The 18,678-nt window shown below is 36.5% G+C and overlaps 1 pseudogene; it reads right to left on the bottom strand.

Annotated features, from left to right (window-relative positions):
* Positions 1-5,467: 5,467 nt before the first annotated feature.
* Positions 5,468-8,556, bottom strand: LOC139188677 (protein DOWNY MILDEW RESISTANCE 6-like; annotated as a pseudogene).
* Between the last annotated feature and the right edge of the window lie 10,122 nt (positions 8,557-18,678).

The following is an 18,678-nucleotide window of genomic DNA, read 5'->3' as shown; positions in this document are numbered from 1 at the left end:
TTCCTGCGGCCGATGAAGGTTATCTATGTTTGACGGCCACTGAGATGGCCAGGAAATATAGATAACACCTTTTGGCGCATAGAATTTTTGGTGAAATGAATAATCGGCCACCTGACATTTAATATTTTTCTTGGTTCAAACTTGTTATAGTAAAATTAATGAGAGAAAGGGATCGAGCCTTATAAAAGCCGAAGTGACTTCTTGTGGAATAATACCAAGGTCTTAATCCTACAGATGGATTGGTGTCTCCATTATTCCTTCAGGCTTGACAAGAAGCCTTTTTTCACGATCAGCTACAGGAAGATCGACCTGGTCAATCGCCCAAACCACAAGTGGATCATTAGTGGTAGGGGGTTTGGTTGGTTGAGGATGACTCATTAGTGAGGTTTCTTCGCTGTCATCGTCCTGAAATAAGAGTTATTAGTATTCGAAATCTATTCAAATAAGAAGTTGCCAACAACATAATCATACATGTTCCTCCAAAATGACCACTGTTTTTGTTTTTGGATTCGAGATGAGATTTTTCTTGGCCAAGATGGCCACTTCCTCCAAGACAGAAGTAATGGCCGGCCCTGGTGCTGCAAATTCCTTGACCACCAGATCAGTGGTTGGTTTAACCATAAGTGGTCGAACGGGACGAACCTCAGGTGCTCGATAGGCAGAAGGGTTTGGTTGCATGTCTATCAAGGCCCGAACGGCAGGAGCGCGAGGAGACTCAGTGGTTGCTCTTGTGGTTTGGCTGAAGATGACATGAATCTTCCGCTCCCCCTTTTTTGCCAACTTCTTGACATGTTTTTTAAGACGGGGAGCATCGTTAGTCGTTTTGACCTTTGGGCGAGACCGTTTGCTAGGTAGGGTTAGCGAAGCGATCACGATTTTCTTCTGCCGCGTCCGCATGACTACCCGAAAAAGCTAAAATCGAATCAGAATGGATTTCGAACAAACAACCAAAGTGAAACAATAGACGGGGACAAATACTTTAAGCAGTCTCTTTGGATTTTGAGGCAAGGGCTTTCTTTGGGCAGTCACCAAAAACCTTTTTGATGGCGTTCTCAACTGGTGTGTGAAACAAGTCCTGAATGTATATTTCCCACCAGTCGATGAAGATGCCGGTACTGAAGGTTTCAGGGACATTTGGCCGAAGACAGAATTTTTGGCACCTCTCTTGAAATTCACGCATTGTTTCCCTGCATTCTTTCTCTGAAGCACTAGAGTGACGTCCTAGACTTAGAAGGGAGTGGAAAGTGAGCAAAGGCACTGGGCAACCTTGGAGGTAACTGAGCAGTGAAATAAGGGTGGTAGACTTCCTAACTCACTCGAAAAGCATCGCAGCCGAGGGAAAGGTCGCGTGTTAACATGAAAAACCCCTAACTTTGACGAAGATCAGCATCTTCAGCTTCACTTCATGTTGATGATGGAAGCCTGATAGAAGGGGGTACTTTTCATAATAACATATTAGAAATTCGTCATCAGATAGGTCTTCTAGGTCGAAGATGTATTTGAAGAGTTCTTCAACCTAGTGAGGATGTACCGGCTGAGATGCTAATTGAAGGCCGAACGTTTCAGTGGATTGGAAGTTGGGGATCTCTGGTCGAATGGTGGAAAAATAGACCTGCAGCCAGAGTTGGAAAACCTAGACAGGGTCGTTCTGGTGAAGATCGATTTTGTTGATGGTCGTCTCGGCCAAATAGGGTAGGAGGTTTGCAAGGATGGCCGAACTGAGGGCTAAGGTGTGGCCACTTGCTAGGGCTTCGGCCACCAGCATATTCTTGACCAAGCATTTATTCGACTTGGTAATTGTTGTACCAGTAGAATAAGAAGGCTTCATGCTCCCCCTTTCGCAGGTTTTCTTCCTATCGGCCAGCAAAATGGAAGATGAGGATGTTGTAGTTGAAAAAATTCTTATGTAGCTTTTGAATTTCTTCTCTTTAAGGTTCTTGGCCTTCTTTGCTCAGCGTCTCGACAGCCCGTTCGTCGTATAATGCTTTGAGGTCGAGATTAAACGGGTACCCAGAGAGGGCAATGTCAATTAATAGGCCAGAAAGAAGGGTCCCAAGGATAGCTGAGATGTCGAGGATGGTGGGGTCGATAGGGTCGAGAGAGATGACCATGGTGTTAGTGGCCGAGCACCAGAAGCATAAAGCTACCATGAAAAGTTCTTTGTCCATGGCGATTTCCACGGTTAAAAATCTAATGGCATTATAGATGCTAAGAATCTTCCATTCTTAGCCGAAGATTTTTTCCATCCATTCGACCCAGGTTTCCCAAGTTGTGGTGGTCAAAGGCCAGGCTCCTTGGGGTATGGTCAGATCCAACTTTGACCAATCGAACCCTTGCAACAAATGTGCCAGGCAATGAGCCTTGAGAAGAATGGTGATGGACGATGGCACGACTTCCTTGAAGAGTGGCCCCAAGATCTGATGGGAAGCAATCAAATCACCTTCGAAGCGCAAGGTCTTGATGGTGCTCTGATCAATGAAGTCCTAGCATTTGTTGCATTCGTTGGAAAGTTTGGAAATGAAGGAAGCCATGGATGAAGAATCGAAGAATTTCTGGGTTGAGAGTTTTTTTTTGGGTTTTTTGGGAATTCGAAGGCCAAGAAGAATGAGGGGCTCAGGAGTTTTGGAAGCATAAAGTTTGAACGAAGAAGATATGAGTATTTATAGGCGTTTTGGGGGGAAGATTAATCGTTTGGTTTTCAAAATTAAGTGAAATGACTAATCGGGGAGCTTGCTAGTCATTTTAGATGTTCAAGGGATCCAGATGAAAGGACCGAGGATTTCATAGTTTAAGGATGCACAATTACATGTGGCAGCGAATTTGATGGAGAAAAAATGTTTCGGCAATCGCACGTTTCAATGGTCATTATTAAAGGTAGATAGGTTAACCGAGGAATCAACACATGGCAAGATGTTCAAAATGAGCGAGGACATGAGATGATGTTTCATAAATACGCACGGTTGGGATTTTCGAGACAATCCAATGTTTTTTGTAGAAATGCCAAATGGCGGTTTCACTTCTTCAAGGCCGAGGCTCAACCAAGGATTGTAGGTCACCGACCTCAGAAGCAAGGGGGCAATGTTTGGGCCCAAAATATTGAGTTAGGCTGAATTTAGGGATGCATTCGGCCTAGTGTTTTTTCTAGAATTATCGTGGTTTTATTCTTGGTCATGGGCCACCTAGTCGAGTCGGTTGAGTCCTGTGGCAGGATGGATTGATGTGGATAAGGGAGTAATCGAGACCTAGTATGATGAGGAATGGAAAACATGCCAAGACTTGGAATGAATCTAGTACATCAAGGTTCAAAGTCTTATTTTCACTAAGATTGGCCGAAGCCTGGTCAGGTTAGGTTAAGGAATCCTAATGTGAATATGTTTCTAGCTCGTCTGTGGGAAGGTTTGTTGCTATAAATAGAGGAGGGTGTGCATCATTCAAGCCCCTATAATTCAACACACAAACTGCCTTGCACAAACTCTCGCTTTAAGCGAAACCTCTCAACAACCTTAAAATTTTTATTTTCTTTTTCACCAATACATTTGCAGTTTGGATAAACAGCACTATGAAGGCAACTGGCAAACACCTTCAATTTGGATAAATAGCATTGTTGTCGTGGAATCAGCCAACCGCGGAGCACCTTCAGTTTGGATAAACAGCACTGCGTCGATGCCGACTGGTTATCTATCCAGTCTCGGTCAAGAAGGGTTTTCGAATCCTTATTGGAAGAGGTCATCTCACTAGCCTTCTTGGGGAAGTGAGGTGTTACGAATTACTAGGCTCAGCACATTGAACGTCGAGTTGCTTATGATTGGTTATTCACAATGGGTTTTAGAGTTTGGCATTCTGACGGATGAACCACATTCACCATCAAGACATACATCTCTTTTGAGTACTTGTGTCCGTATAGCTTGGTGCTGATTCAGCGTGCTTATACTCTTATGAATATAATCACCATGATCGAACCCGACGCCGACGATCCGTGAACTTTGCAAGACTAGTAGCCTTGTCTTTAGGCTTTAGAACCTAAAGGTCGAGACGTGTTCCTTCCTAGGCCACAGTCGCATGATCAAGAAGTCAGCAGCGCGCTCAACACAACATCAACAAATTTTACTCCCCTGCCGAGCTCGGCCGACGAGTTGGCACTCCCTGCACACAACCGAAGGACATAGTTAGCTTATTAGTTACTCGGCTTACGCACCACGTAGGCTTGGTAGTTTTTAGGGTCAACAGCTGTAAAAAAATTGTGTATTAGCTTATCAATGTATAGGAGTTTGACAGAGTATAATACAAATGCCTAAAAAAATCTTTATTTGATAATGTATTTCATTTTTACACATTTTTTGTATGTGATACGATGAAACTGATATTATATATGTTTGTAAACATTGTATTCTTTTAAGGGACAGAAAAAATGATAAAACGAATTTATTTTTCTTTTCTATTTTCCTTTAACAATGTGGTTTTATTATTGGGATTTTCTTTTGTTGTACCCCCCCGCATTATCCGACTTAACTTTCCCTTAATGGAGGTTGGCTCCCTTTCTTTCTAGGATGAAACTATATTCCTTTTATTGTTTGAAAAGCTTTAAATGTGCTTAACCTATTTAGGATTTCATTTGTTTTCGGGAAAGGAAACAAGCCTATGACAAACAGTATAAATCTAGGGCTTAGTATTCTCAACACATCAACGTACAATTTCCTTGAGTACTTGGCTTTAGGCTTCTTCCATTGTCCTTGTGTTTGTTCGTTGCAAAGTAGTGTACGCCTTAACTTATTTTAGCGATCAAGATGTCTGAAGTAAGTGCAACAACCCCAACAACTAAATGAAGTAGATTAATGCGACCGGAAGATGTCCCATGGCCACCAGCACTGAAAAAGTACCAACCTTATAATAATGGAGCTTATCCTAGGAAAGCTCCAAAGCGTGATTTGAATAAAAGCTTCAATGAAGAAGCAAATTGAGTAAAGAAGGAATATTAGGCTACCAAGAGAATGATGGAGTTCGAGTTAAGTGTAATTAGGAATTGAGAGTTTAATTTGTTGTATTTTCTTTGTTTGGTTATCCTATTATTATGTTACTTTTTAAGACATAATTTTTCTATTATGTAGTTATAAGGAGCTAACAGTTATGAATAAAAATTCCCTTGTTATCTTATGTAATTGATTTCATATATCTATACATGATATGGAGTTAATTAAGATTTTACATAATGATGGAATTCAACACATGTACAGCAGATGGTAGCCTTTTTCTCTGCCTACAATCCTAGAAAACTCCCCAACTAGAACTATTGTGATCAAACTTTCCAATAAAAAGTACTGCACTTGGCAATTATTTTACAATATTTATGAACCAACACCGAAATAAATTTGAACCAGTTGTTCTAGTTTTGCCACCCACATAGAGCAAAGACAAAGCAAGTTATCCAAATGACAACAATACAAAACTAAAATTCTTGCATGATGATCAACTAAGCTTGGAGCTTAAACATTTCTAGTAAAACTTCGGTTTTACCCTGCTTTATAACGTAGTTGATAAAGAACTCTTTGTATTGAAAGGGTTTATAGAGTTGTGGATTGCTTGCACTAATAAGAGCTCCAACAAGTTCTACAATGCAATCGTCTAAAGGCATGATGAAAAATGCAGCAGATGTCCTGGAATGGCTTGAACTCGTCACTACCCGATGTTCAGCACTTTTCAACTTCCCATTATTGATAATCTACATCTCATGTCACTAAGAAAAGGGTTTTCATATGGTGATTAAGAAGGGTGACTACATATGTGGGGAAAAATACTCAGGCCCTCATATCGACATGATATTGACAGCTATGTATTAAAGTATCGTTACTATCATCAAACATGATATTGATAGCTTTGAAAACTATATATAATCTTCCTCGTAAAGAAGGGTACATACTGAATCTATTGATGTACCTGTAGCTGATGGCCAATGTTAATCACCAATGCTTGTGAAATAGGCTCCACACTGATCCATTCCCCGTCTTTGAAAACTTGAAGTCCATTTACATGATCTTCTTGAAGTAAAATGGTTATGAGGTTTGGATCACAATGTTTAGGTACATCTAATGTCAAACTTGGGTCCAAGCAAGGCGGGTAATGATTAACTGAGAGTGTCACATTATGGCAAAGTTCATCCCTAAAATATGCAGTCCTAAGTCCTTTACTTATTAGCTCCAAAACTTTCATAGCTACTTTTCTCACTTGTGCAGAACGTGTCCTAACAAGTTCTCTGGAATCCATATCATCAATAATTAGTCTTTGTAGATATGAAAATATATATGCCACATATATGCAACAAAAAAAAAATGGAGTTTTCAGAACATGAATCTATATATCTTTGGTACCTATATCTACTAGGTTGTTGAGGCCACTGCTACATACATTCCTCTAGAGGTTGGCAAGGGTGTCGTAGGTAATCACGCCACAAACGAACATCTTCCAAATCAAAATATCCACTGCTGGTTAAGAGCCAGCAACTTTTTTTCAAGTCGTCAAAGTAGAGGTTTGCCTTGTCTTCTGCAGGCAAGTCAAAGAACTCCTTGAACACACCCATCGTGTCGTTTAAACTTTCTGATATGCCATGGTTGACAACCTGCTTTGAAATTAATGAGGAGGTCTTGGGTTCAAAACATCATGTGTGCTTATTTACTTTTCAATTTTTACAAATTTCGTTTCATAAGAGTATAAATATATAAAATTTGGCTAAATGATCAAGAAGTTTAATTAGAATCAATGGTTTTTGTTGTTTAAAATTAACAAAAGGTCCTAAGTTCGAAATGCTAAGTGCCTGTTTATTCTTTTCAATTTTTACGAATTTTTGTTTGGTTATTAATTTATTTTTAATTAATAGCTAGTAGCTATGCCGGTTGTTATTTTTAAACATATGTTCCAATTCAAGTCTAATCTTCCACAAAAAGTAATGCATTAACCAAAATTTTAGACCAAATTTGCAAATCATATGATGTGTCATCAAAATGCTTAATTTAGTACCAATTTATTACTTATACATATCAATTAAAGACTCAAAAATATCATTATTTTTTTAGTTCCATATTGACAAGGTTAGTACATAAGAAAAAACACCTCACAATTTATACAAAAACACTTTAAAAGTTTAGATGGAAAACAAAACTCATATCTATGTACTTGTAAACCCAGAGTTTTTTTGTTTCCTTCTCACGATACAAAAGAAATTAGTTTTTCCTTATTTCTAAATTATTAAGTTTGAAGTGTTTTTGTAAGTATAATTTTATTGATGTCTTATATGTGAAAACAAATAATTTTCTTATACAAAATGAGGGCATATTTTTTTACGTCGTCACAGTCCTCAAAAATCTCTAGACCGGCCTTGCTCAATGTGTATCTAGCCCCATAATGAGTGAAGGGGAAAACTAGTGCCCATATAAAGCTGAGAAATTGCTTTCAAACTTACCTATGTTAAGTCAACCATCCATATATTCCAAATTTTTTATATCAATTTGGAATAAAGATAATTCTTTATGTGTATCAATTGTCTTAATAAAGACTCACATAATGCAAACAATCTTGTAATTAAATAGAAGACATAAACGATACCTTGATTGTGATCCAAGGCCGGCAAGGCAATGCTCGACATTGTTGAGAAAGAATTTCATATTGATGGGGAAGAGAACCTTGCATAGACTTATAAGAGGTTGGAGTACTTTTCATATTGTCAATTGGTTTTATGGTGGAACCCCAACTTTCTTCATGGTATAAGAACAAGTTGTCTCACATGTGAAGCATAATGGCCATACACACTCCACGTAGCCCCATTTGTGTTGTCCACGTGTTTGGCTTGAAATTCGTCACACGTAAGGGACGTGTTGAGAAAGAATCTCATATTGATGGGAGGAGATACCTTGCATGAGCTTATAAGAGGTGGGTTACTCCTCATATTACCAATTGGTTTATAGTGAAACCTCAACTTTCTTCAAACATTAAGGTCAAGTCACTGCACATAAAAGAAAAAAATGAAGGAAAGGATTTGATGTCTCGATAGTCGATAAGTTACCTGGGAAAAAAAAAAAAAAACCAAATTCTTAACTAGCTTTGAGTATCTGCTCAGTTATACAAGTATGACCATCGCCTTCGACTCCACCTAGATCAATCACCGGATTGTTGTTACTACATTCTATATTTGCATAAACAGTTTCCTTATCACAACAAACTTTTAAATGAGTATTGAGGAATCTTGTTTTTGCCTATGGCGAATGCGGGGAAGTTAAATGGCTGTGATGGACTCCATCGGATTTCAGTGTGGGATGCAGATGGGAGGTCGGCAAAGCGTTACATGTTTTTAATAGCTGCCACTTGTCATGATTAGAACTAATAAGTTAGTTAGTATTGTTGGTTAGTTTGGTTGTGATAAGAATAGATAGGTGGTTGAAGGGTCATTGTGTTGTGAATAAAGAAATATAATAAGTCATTCTCTCTCTACCTTTCTTTCTTCTTCGATAGCTTCTTCTTAGCTTTATAGTTTTCTCCATTGTTATAAGCTTTCTGTTTCCTCTCAGTCATCATGGTATCATTGCCGGCATTGGCTTGCTGCCGTAGTCGGTCCTAAAGGTTCTTCCATTGCATTCCTTGAGAAGTCTAAGTTCGTTGCTGGTTTGAAGTTTCCTTTCGATCTGGTTTTTGTTATGGGTACGTATTCAATCTGTTATCCTCAGGTGATATCTAATTGGTTCTTGGGATAAAGTTTTGGTGTGATTTATGTGGTTGATTTGTTAAAGAATTGTTGTATGTTTGATGCTGATTGTGTTCGTGATGAAATTTGGGGATTTTTCTTCTGCTTAATGAATTCTGGGTTCTAGCTTGTAATTGTGGGTGATAATTTTGATGAATCATGTATGTTCGAAGAAGTATCAGTCTTTCTTGGTATATTTGTGTGGTTTCAAGAAAGTATCAATCTTTCTTGTTAAAATAGAAAGTATCAATCTTTCTTAGGTATTGTGCGATTTCAAGGAAGTATTAGTCTTTCTTGTTAGAACAGAAAGTATCAGTCTTTCTTGTTATTAAAATTCCAAGAGTGTTAGTCTCTTGGTGTGAAGAAGAAATTGAAGAGTGTCAGTCTCTTAGTTGTAGTTAATCATTTGTTTCTGAAGCTAATCATGGGTACACCAAAAGTGGATAGTCTTCTTGGTATGCTTACTATAAAGTTGAAAGATGATAATTTTGCAAAATGGTCGTTTCAGTTCATGTCAGTGCTTAAAGGGTATAAGCTTTTTGGCCATTTTGATGGCACAGATGTGTGTCCTCCTAAGTTTGTAATTCATACAGATTTAGGTGTGACTAAGAAGGTTACTCAGGCGTTTATAGATTGGGAATCCACAAATATGGAATTACTTGGTCTTCTTTTGGCTACTTTGTCTGATGAAGCCATGGAATATGTTCTTGGTTGTAAGACTGCTGTTGATGCTTGGGCTAATCTGGTAGATAGATTTGCTTCAGTGTCTAAGTCAAGGGTGAATCACCTAAAAACTAAGTTGCATACAATTCAAAAAGGGACAGATTCGATTGATAAGTTCCTATTGAGGTTAAAGAACATTAGGGATCAGCTTAATGCAGCAAGGGAATTCATTTCAGACAATGATGTTATTATTACTGGGTTAGTTGGTTTACCTAAGGAGTATGCTATTATTAGAACAATCATCTTGGCTAGGGAATCTTCTATTACACTGAAAGAATTTCGTGCTCAGTTGCTTGGAGCTGAAAAATAGATTGAAGGGGATACTAATATCTTGTCTCAAAATTCGTCTGCTTTGTATATGAATGGTTTTGGTTCTAGTTCTAATTCTGGAACTTATGGATATCATATTTCTAGTTCTACTTCAACTCCTCAAAATCATAGTCATATTCCAGCAACTACTACAGGTGTTATTACTCAGGTTCCATACTTATCTCCACAGCAACCAGAATATCCTGTTCCACCACCATTTTATTCTTTGCCTTAACAACCGGTTCCATTTTATCCATCATCATTTGGTTATGGTTTTGCTGGTAATATGGGAAGTTTTCAGTCTTCTAGATCTAATTCTCAGCAGTCACATAGCAATGGAAGTCAGTATGCGTCTAAGACATTTCAGGGTTCAAAAGGACATAATAGTTATAGAAGTAATGGGGGGTTTAAAGGCAAGAACTTTAGACAGAATGGTAATTCTAGTTGGTCTAGGAATACAGACATGAGGACTAATGTGGTTATTAAATGCCAGATTTGCAATAAAAGAGGGCATACAGCTGCAAACTGCTATCACAGAAATAATAATAATGTTTCTGGAAATGGATTTTGGGTTGACTGTCAAATCTGTGGCAAGAGGGGTTATTCGACTCTTGAGTGCTTTCACAGAGGTAACTATGCATTTCAGGGTCATCCTCCACCACCATCTTTCAATGCTATGAGTGCACAACATACATCTTCATATGGACCTGCAAACTCTTGGATTGTTGATTTTGGAACATCTCATCATATGACAGCAGATATGAATGGATTGTCACAAGTCATGCCATTTGAGGGTTCTGAAAAGATAACAATTAGGAATGGTACTGATTTATCTATTCAAAGTGTTGGTAATACTACTATAGAGACTGCTAATCGTTCTCTTATTCTCAAACATGTTTTACATGTTCTTCAAATTGCTCGAAGTTTGTTATTTGTTAAACAACTATGTGCTGATAATAAGTATTGGTTTATTTGTGATGAAACTGATTTCTTTGTGCAGGACCAGCGAACAAAAGAGATACTGTATCAAGGAAAGAGTAAGCCAAGAGAATTGTTCCAGATTCCAGTTTTCCAAAAGAGCAAGGGTTTACAATCTGCAGTTTCATCTTCAGCAGCTTTGGTAGGGCAAGTAGTGAAGTCACACATTTGGCACCAGAAGTTGGGTCATCCTGCCAATGACATACTGTCTTTCATGCTGAAACAATCTCATGTTCCAATTAGTATAAATCATAGGCAAAATATATGTGTACCTTGTACTCAAGGAAATATGTCCAAATTACCATTTCCATCTAGAACTGATAAATGTACCTCACCATTTGAAAAGTTACATAGTGATGTGTGGGGTTCTTCACCTGTAAAGTCTCTAGATGGTTACAGATATTATGTACTATTTGTTGATGAATATACAAGATATGTTTGGATATTTCCCTTGGTAAATAAGTCAGATGTGTTTTCTGTCTTTGTCAGATTTTATGCATTTGTTTTGAATCAGTTTGGGATTTCGGTTAAATGTTTGCAAACTGATGGAGCAGGAGAATATGTGAGTACACGATTTAAGAACTTTCTTGCTCAAAAAGGTAAAATGCATATGGTATCTTGTCCTTACACACCTCAGCAAAATGGGATCTCCAAGAGGAAACATAGACATATTGTAGAGACTGCAGTTACTTTGCTTACACAAGCTGGATTATCATCTGAGTTTTGGTCTTTTACTTGTTCTCATTCAGTGTTTCTCATAAATAGGATGCCATGTAAGACTCTGAATATGCCATCTCCATTTTCATTGTTATACAAAAAGTTTCCAGACTTACAGAGTTTAAAGGTTTTTGGAAGTGCAGTGTATCCATGGATTAGGCCATATACTGCAAACAAACTTCAACCAAGGTCTGTGATGTGTATTTTCTTGGGATACTCAGTAGGATATAAGGGGGTTATCTGCTTTCATTTGCAAACAAGAAAATGCATTATCTCACGGCATGTGTTTCATGATGAGAGTAGTTTTCCATGTAACCTAGTTTTAAATAATGTGCCTATACCTAAAGATCAGTTAACTCAAGTGCAAGCTTCTTCTGTGTTTATACCAATACCTATATCTCAATCATCCGGTCGACAATTCGAGAGTTCACCTGCAATGTTTCCATTAGTACCTCCACAGTTAGCTTTTGCAAGGGAATCCAGTAGTGATAGTTTGCATCACAGTGGTGGTAACATGCAAGGATTGGATATTGCAGATTTGTCAGTTCATTCCACATTTTCAAGTCCTACTCTTTCTTCTTCAAATGATACAACTCCTTTGCTTCCTGTCCTAGATCTTGCACAACTTCAGGTAATCATCCCTATTTCTCCAACATCACAAAATTCCAATGTTCCTTTATTACCTACAAATACTGGTATACAGACTAGACTTCAAACTGGAGCTATTTCTAGGAAGAATTATGCTGCATATTATGTTGATTTGCCTGAGTTACGGTCTTTGAAGATTGACAATGCTTTCTCTGGAGGTTTTTCATTCCTCGCTAATGTAACCAATATTAAGGAACCTACAACTTTTAAGCAAGTATCTGTACATCACTAATGGCAGTTAACTATACAAGAGGAGTTTGATGCTTTGACAGCACAAGGCACTTGGAATCTGGTGCCACCTTCGAGTAACATGGGTGTTATTGGTAGTAAATGGGTGTATAAGGTTAAAAAGAATCATAATTGGATTGTTTCAAGATATAAAGCCCGATTGGTAGCATAAGGCCTTACTCAAGAATTGGGTTTGGACTACTCAGAGACCTTTAGTCCTGTGGTTAGGCATACAACTGTCAGGTTCATTTTAACTCTAGTTGTTCAATTCGGATGGTCATTCAGACAATTGGATGTTAAAAACGCCTTTCTGCATGGTGATTTGGAAGAAAAGGTCTATATGAAGCAACCTCAAGGTTTTGTTGATTCAAAATATCCAAACCATGTTTGCAAATTAATCAAGTCCTTGTATGGTCTTAAACAAGCTCCGAGAGCTTGGAATTCTAAATTCACAAGTTATTTGCCATCTCTGGGATTCAAGACATCTATTTCTGATACAAGTTTATTTGTGAGATCTGATCACAAAGGTGTAGTTATTCTTCTGTTGTATGTGGATGATATCATCCTAACTGGTTCAAGTGAGGTACAGATTCAATTCACGATCTTGCAGAGGTATTTGATTTAAAAGATATAGGCAGACTCATTTATTTCTTAGGTTTGCCAATTCAGTATCAAGAAGATAGATCTCTGTTTATCAACCAGTCTAAATATGCAAGGGATCTCCTGCATAAAGCTGGTATGGAGAATTGCAGACCTACATCCACACCTTCTAAACCACATACACAACTCATTGTCACAGAAGGAGTGCCAATGACTGATCCAACTCAATACAGGAGTATAGTAAGAGCTTTATAATACTTAACCTTTACTCGACCTGACATAGCTCACTCTGTAAATGTGATGTGCCAATACATGACTAATCCGACTGAGATGCATTTTCATTTAGTCAAAAGGATTTTGAGGTATTTACAAGGCACGAGTACTTATGGATTGCGATACACAAAATGTACAGATTGCTCTATAAATGCATTCTCAGATTCTGATTGGGCTGCAGATATCAACACAAGGAGCACTACTACAAAATTACCTATAACTGGCGGTCCAAAAACCGACAAAAAACATATATTATTGTCGGATTTTAAGCAAAATCCGACAGAAAATGGATGCAGTGACGGATACACTAAGCGACAGAATTGCTAGCGTCAGGAAATAAATTTTCCGACAGGAAATACTCTAAAACCGACAAAGAATATTATATCCGCCAGGATTTCTGTTGGTTTTATCCGACAGAAAACACCAAATCCGCCAGGACTTCTGTCGGTTAAATCCGACAGAGAATTTATTAATATAAATAAATAAAATCATTCTTGTCGGATAAAACCGACAGAAAATATTTTAATAATAAAAAAAATATTTATATCAACCGATAATTCAAGTCCTTCATAATCTTCGAAAACCTCAACATGCTTATTCTTCTCAGCATGTTCTTTTCTGGATTAATTGGTGTACACCTCTTCGATAATTCAGTTCATTTTTACTCCGGTGTTGTCCAAATAAGGTTTCCTTGGTAATGCATGAGTTTCACAAATTTAAATTCACCTAATACACAGAACTGTGCCTACTAAAACACCAAAACACGTTAGAAAACAAGTCACTATGATTTTCAATTATTGAGTTTCAAGTTCGAATTCCCTTATCCCCGGTAATCATAAATACATGAGTTGCATAACCAACGGTCCGAGCCATTGCTCAGAGCATTTCTCTTCTTCTTCGCGGTCTTCATCGAGCCTCCCGTGCCTTTCTTGATCTTGTTCTTCTTCACCATTGCCTTCCGCTGCTTGCATTCCGAATGCTCTGAATTAGTATCATCATCATCCTCGTCACACATGGTTTGGAAATCTTTTTTCAAAGAATTACGGATCCTCTGCATCATTTCTCTGACATGCTTGACAGCCATTGTGTTCCTCTTCAGCGGATGTTTCTTCTTTGGATTGTAATTGCCTTTCTTTTCCACCTGCAAACTTGAGCAATTCGCCGAATAAATCAACATCCCAAGTAACACCCAATTTTTTCTGTGCAATCAAATTATGCAGTGTCACTAAACTAATTAACCCATGAAAGTTATCGACTTCTGCAAATAATTCCCATCAAAGTAAAAGGCTCTACCAAAAGCTAATTAACTTCTCCAAAAGCAACAAAACCCAGATTGAAAATTCCAACTTCTCTTGAAAGTTCATCACTTTATGAGCTTACCAATAAAAAAATTCACAGCAATCCACCAAAACCAAGAAAACCCAGTGTGAAAAATTACCTCTTTGAAAGTGTTGTTGAAAGAAATCCGGTGGCCGTCCTTCTCTGTGTCGACAAGCAGACTGAAGAAGGTCAGAATCAATTTCCCCTTCATTTTCTTCTATATCTTTACAGACTGGCTCAATGGGTTCTTCATCACCCCCATACACACACGCACGCATTTTCCCCAATTGAGTCGAGCACTTCTTGAAAATATAACAAGAAACCCAGAACTTGAAACCCAGAATTTTCTTCTCAATAATTTTCTCGGCATCCAAACACAAAACAAGACTGAAGAAAATAATCAGAACGACGAAAACATACGATATGTATATAATAAAGATGGAATTTTGCTCTTTAAGATGGGATTACCTTGAGAAGCAAAGTGAGCCTACTGGCCATTTCAGTGTTCTTCAAATTTGCAGGAATCATGTGCTGTTTACAAAGTGATTGAAGTTGCGACCATGGGATTCTGGCGTTTGAGCTTGACGGTGGAGGAGGATGAGGACTGTGAAGAGGCGGCACTGGCTAGGGTGGTGGTGGAGGAAATGGTGTTGGTGCAATCGAAGAGAGGGTTTGGGGCTCTCAGTCTTCTTCTAGATGGCTCAGCTTCCATTTCTTTTTTCAGCTACTTCATAGGTTTTATTTTGGAAAATGCTCATTACTGTCGATTATAACCGACAGAAAAAAAATATGGCCGCCAAATTGCTCCCAAAATTCCCTTCCAAAATTTTAAATTCCCTCCCAAAATTTTAAATTCCCCCCCTTAAAATTTTGTTACAATTTTAAAAAATAAAATTATTATTGTTTGGTTTAATAAATAAATAAATTAAAAAATTAGGTTCACGTTCTTCTTTTTGCTACTCCATTGATTAAAATCTTATTTTCAATTTTTGATCAAGGTTCTTAGGTATTAATAACATCATTAATATTAAACATTTAACGAGGGATTTTAAATTTATAGGATTATAAATCTCCTAAAATATCAAACATTTAATGTCAAAACAATATAAATATTAATATTAATAATAATATGATGAGGTGTACAAAGTCAAGGGAGCTTGATCAAACTTTGAATACTATTAAGGTTTTAATCAAATAATGTTAAGGATTACGAACTGCATCCAAAGTATCCCTAAATAAATCATATGTATTTAAATAGAATACGTTTTAAAAAAAATAAATAAATTTGATCTTTAATTTAAAATATTTACACTAAATTTTTATACTTAGTAGTACTAAGGAAGATGAATACCACTACTAATTGACACACCATTTTTAACTTCTCACCATTTCTTTTCTTACAGTTACACTCCTCAACCCTATAAGAATGTATTGAACAAATTCGATCTTCAATTTAAAATATTTACACTAGTAGATAATTTTTTTTATACTTAATGGAAGTATAACATTAACTCTAAGTGTTTGTTAAACCTATCAATTTGATAGGATATGCATTCTACGAAACTAGTTTGAACGATCCAACCGTCAAATATGTTTGTATATACTCCGAGATCGCATACCTAAAAAATCACAAAAAAAAAACATTCAAAGATTAGGTAACATAACAAAAGTTTTCAACGGTTATAAACAAAAAATCATAATTTAACAATTATTTTTGCTCCAATTTTGATAATTTTTTACAGCTACACTCCTCGACCCTATAAGAATGTATTGAACAAATTCGATCTTCAATTTAAAATATTAACACTAGTGGATAATTTTTTATACTTAATGGAAGTATAACATCATCCTAAGTGTTTGTTAAATCTATCAATTTGATAGGATATGCATTCTACGAAACTAGTTTGAACGATCCAACCGTCAAATATGTTTGTATATACTCCGAAATCGCATACCTAAAAAATCACAAAAAAACAAACATTCAGAGATTAGGTAACAGAACAAAAGTTTCGACAGTTATAAACAAAAAATCATAATTTAACGGTTATTTTTGCTCCAATTTTGATAATTTTTTACACCTACACTCCTCGACCCTACAAGAATGCATTGAACAAATTCGATCTTCAATTTAAAATATTTACACTAGTGGATGATTTTTTTTATACTTAATGGAAGTATAACATTATCTTTAGTGTTTGTTAAATCTATCAATTTGATAGGATATGCATTCTACGAAACTAGTTTGAACGATCCAACCGTCAAATATGTTTGTATATACTCCAAGATCGCATACCTAAAAAATCACAAAAACAAACATTCAAAGATTAGGTAACAGAACAAAAGTTTTCGACGGTTATAAACGAAAAGTCATAATTTAATGGTTATTTTAGCTCCGATTTTGATTATTTTTTACAACTACACTCCTTGACCCTATAAGAATGCATTGAGCAAATTTGATCTTCAATTTAAAATATTTACAGTATAACATTAACTCTTAGTGTTTGTTAAATCTATAAATTTGATAGGATATGCATTCTACGAAACTAGTTTGAACGATCCAACCGTCAAATATGTTTGTATATACTCCGAGATTGCATACCTAAAAAATCACAAAAAACAAACATTCAGAGATTAGGTAGCAGAACAAAAGTTTTCGACGGTTATAAACGAAAAGTCATAATTTAACGGTTATTTTTACTCCAATTTTGATGATTTTTTACAGCTACACTCCTCGACCCTATAAGAATGTATTGAACAAATTCGATCTTCAATTTAAAATATTTACACTAGTGGATAATTTTTTACACTTAATGGAAGTATAACATCATCTTAAGTGTTTGTTAAATCTATCAATTTGATAGGATATGCATTTTACGAAACTATTTTGAACGATCCAACCGTCAAATATGTTTGTATATACTCCGAGATGGCATACCTAAAAAATCACAAAAAACAAACATTCAGAGATTAGGTAACAGAACAAAAGTTTTCGACGGTTATAAACAAAAAATCATAATTTAACGGTTATTTTTGCTCCAATTTTGATAATTTTTTACAGCTACACTCCTCGACCCTATAAGAATGTATTGAATAAATTCGATCTTCAATTTAAAATATTTACACTAGTGGATAATTTTTTATACTTAATGGAAGTATAACATTAACTCTTAAGTGTTTGTTAAATCTATCAATTTGATAGGATATGCATTCTACGAAACTAGTTTCAACGATCCAACAGTCAAATATGTTTGTATATACTCCGAGATAGCATGTGTAAAAAGTCTCCAAAAAAAAAAAAACATTCAGAGATTAGTGAACGGGACTGTGAGTGAAAAAAAAATATTTAAACCATTTGTTTGTTTATTTATTTATTTTTAATCAATATAACATTGTAAATAATAAAATAGTCATTTTCTGTCTGTTATAACCGTCAGAATAATAAAATAATAACCGCCAGAAACTAAAATAATAAAATAGTCAATTTCTGTCGGTTATAACCGCCACTATTAACTTAAAACCCACCAGAATACGTTAAAAATATTTAAAAAAAAAAGAATTCAAAAATACTGAGGGTTAAATCCGCCAGGAAAAATCCGCCAGGAATTTCTGTCGGATATATCCGACAGAAAGTAACTTTAATCCGACAGTAAATAAATTATGTGTCGGATACTTTTTATCCGTCAGAATGACTTATTAACCGACAGGATCATCCGACACCTAAAGCTAATATTGTAGTAGTGGAGGTCTATCATAGGCGTTGTTTTCTTAGGCAATAATCCAATATCGTGGCAATCTAGGAAACAATCAACAGTTTCTCGCAGCTCTATAAAAGCAGAATATAAAGCACTAGCTCACTGTGCTGCATATGTGTTTTGGATCAGGTCACTTCTCAAAGATCTTCATCAGGTGTTGTTACATACCCCTTGTTTACATTGTGATAATTTGTCTGCGTTGGCAATCTGTTCAAATCCAATGTTTCATTCCAAGATAAAGCACTTAGACACGGATTACCTTTTGTTCGAGAGAAGGTACAAAAGAAGGATATAATGGTTCAGTATATTCCCACTGAGGATCAGGTTGTTGATGTCTTAACAAAGGGTTTACACAGCCCTGTGTTCATCAAACATTGTCATGCTCTAGCATTGGGTGCTTCTACT

Source organism: Malus domestica, chromosome 10 (assembly GCF_042453785.1).
Source record: "Malus domestica chromosome 10, GDT2T_hap1".
Lineage (NCBI taxonomy): Eukaryota > Viridiplantae > Streptophyta > Magnoliopsida > Rosales > Rosaceae > Malus > Malus domestica.
This window is presented reverse-complemented; position numbering and strand designations above follow the sequence as displayed.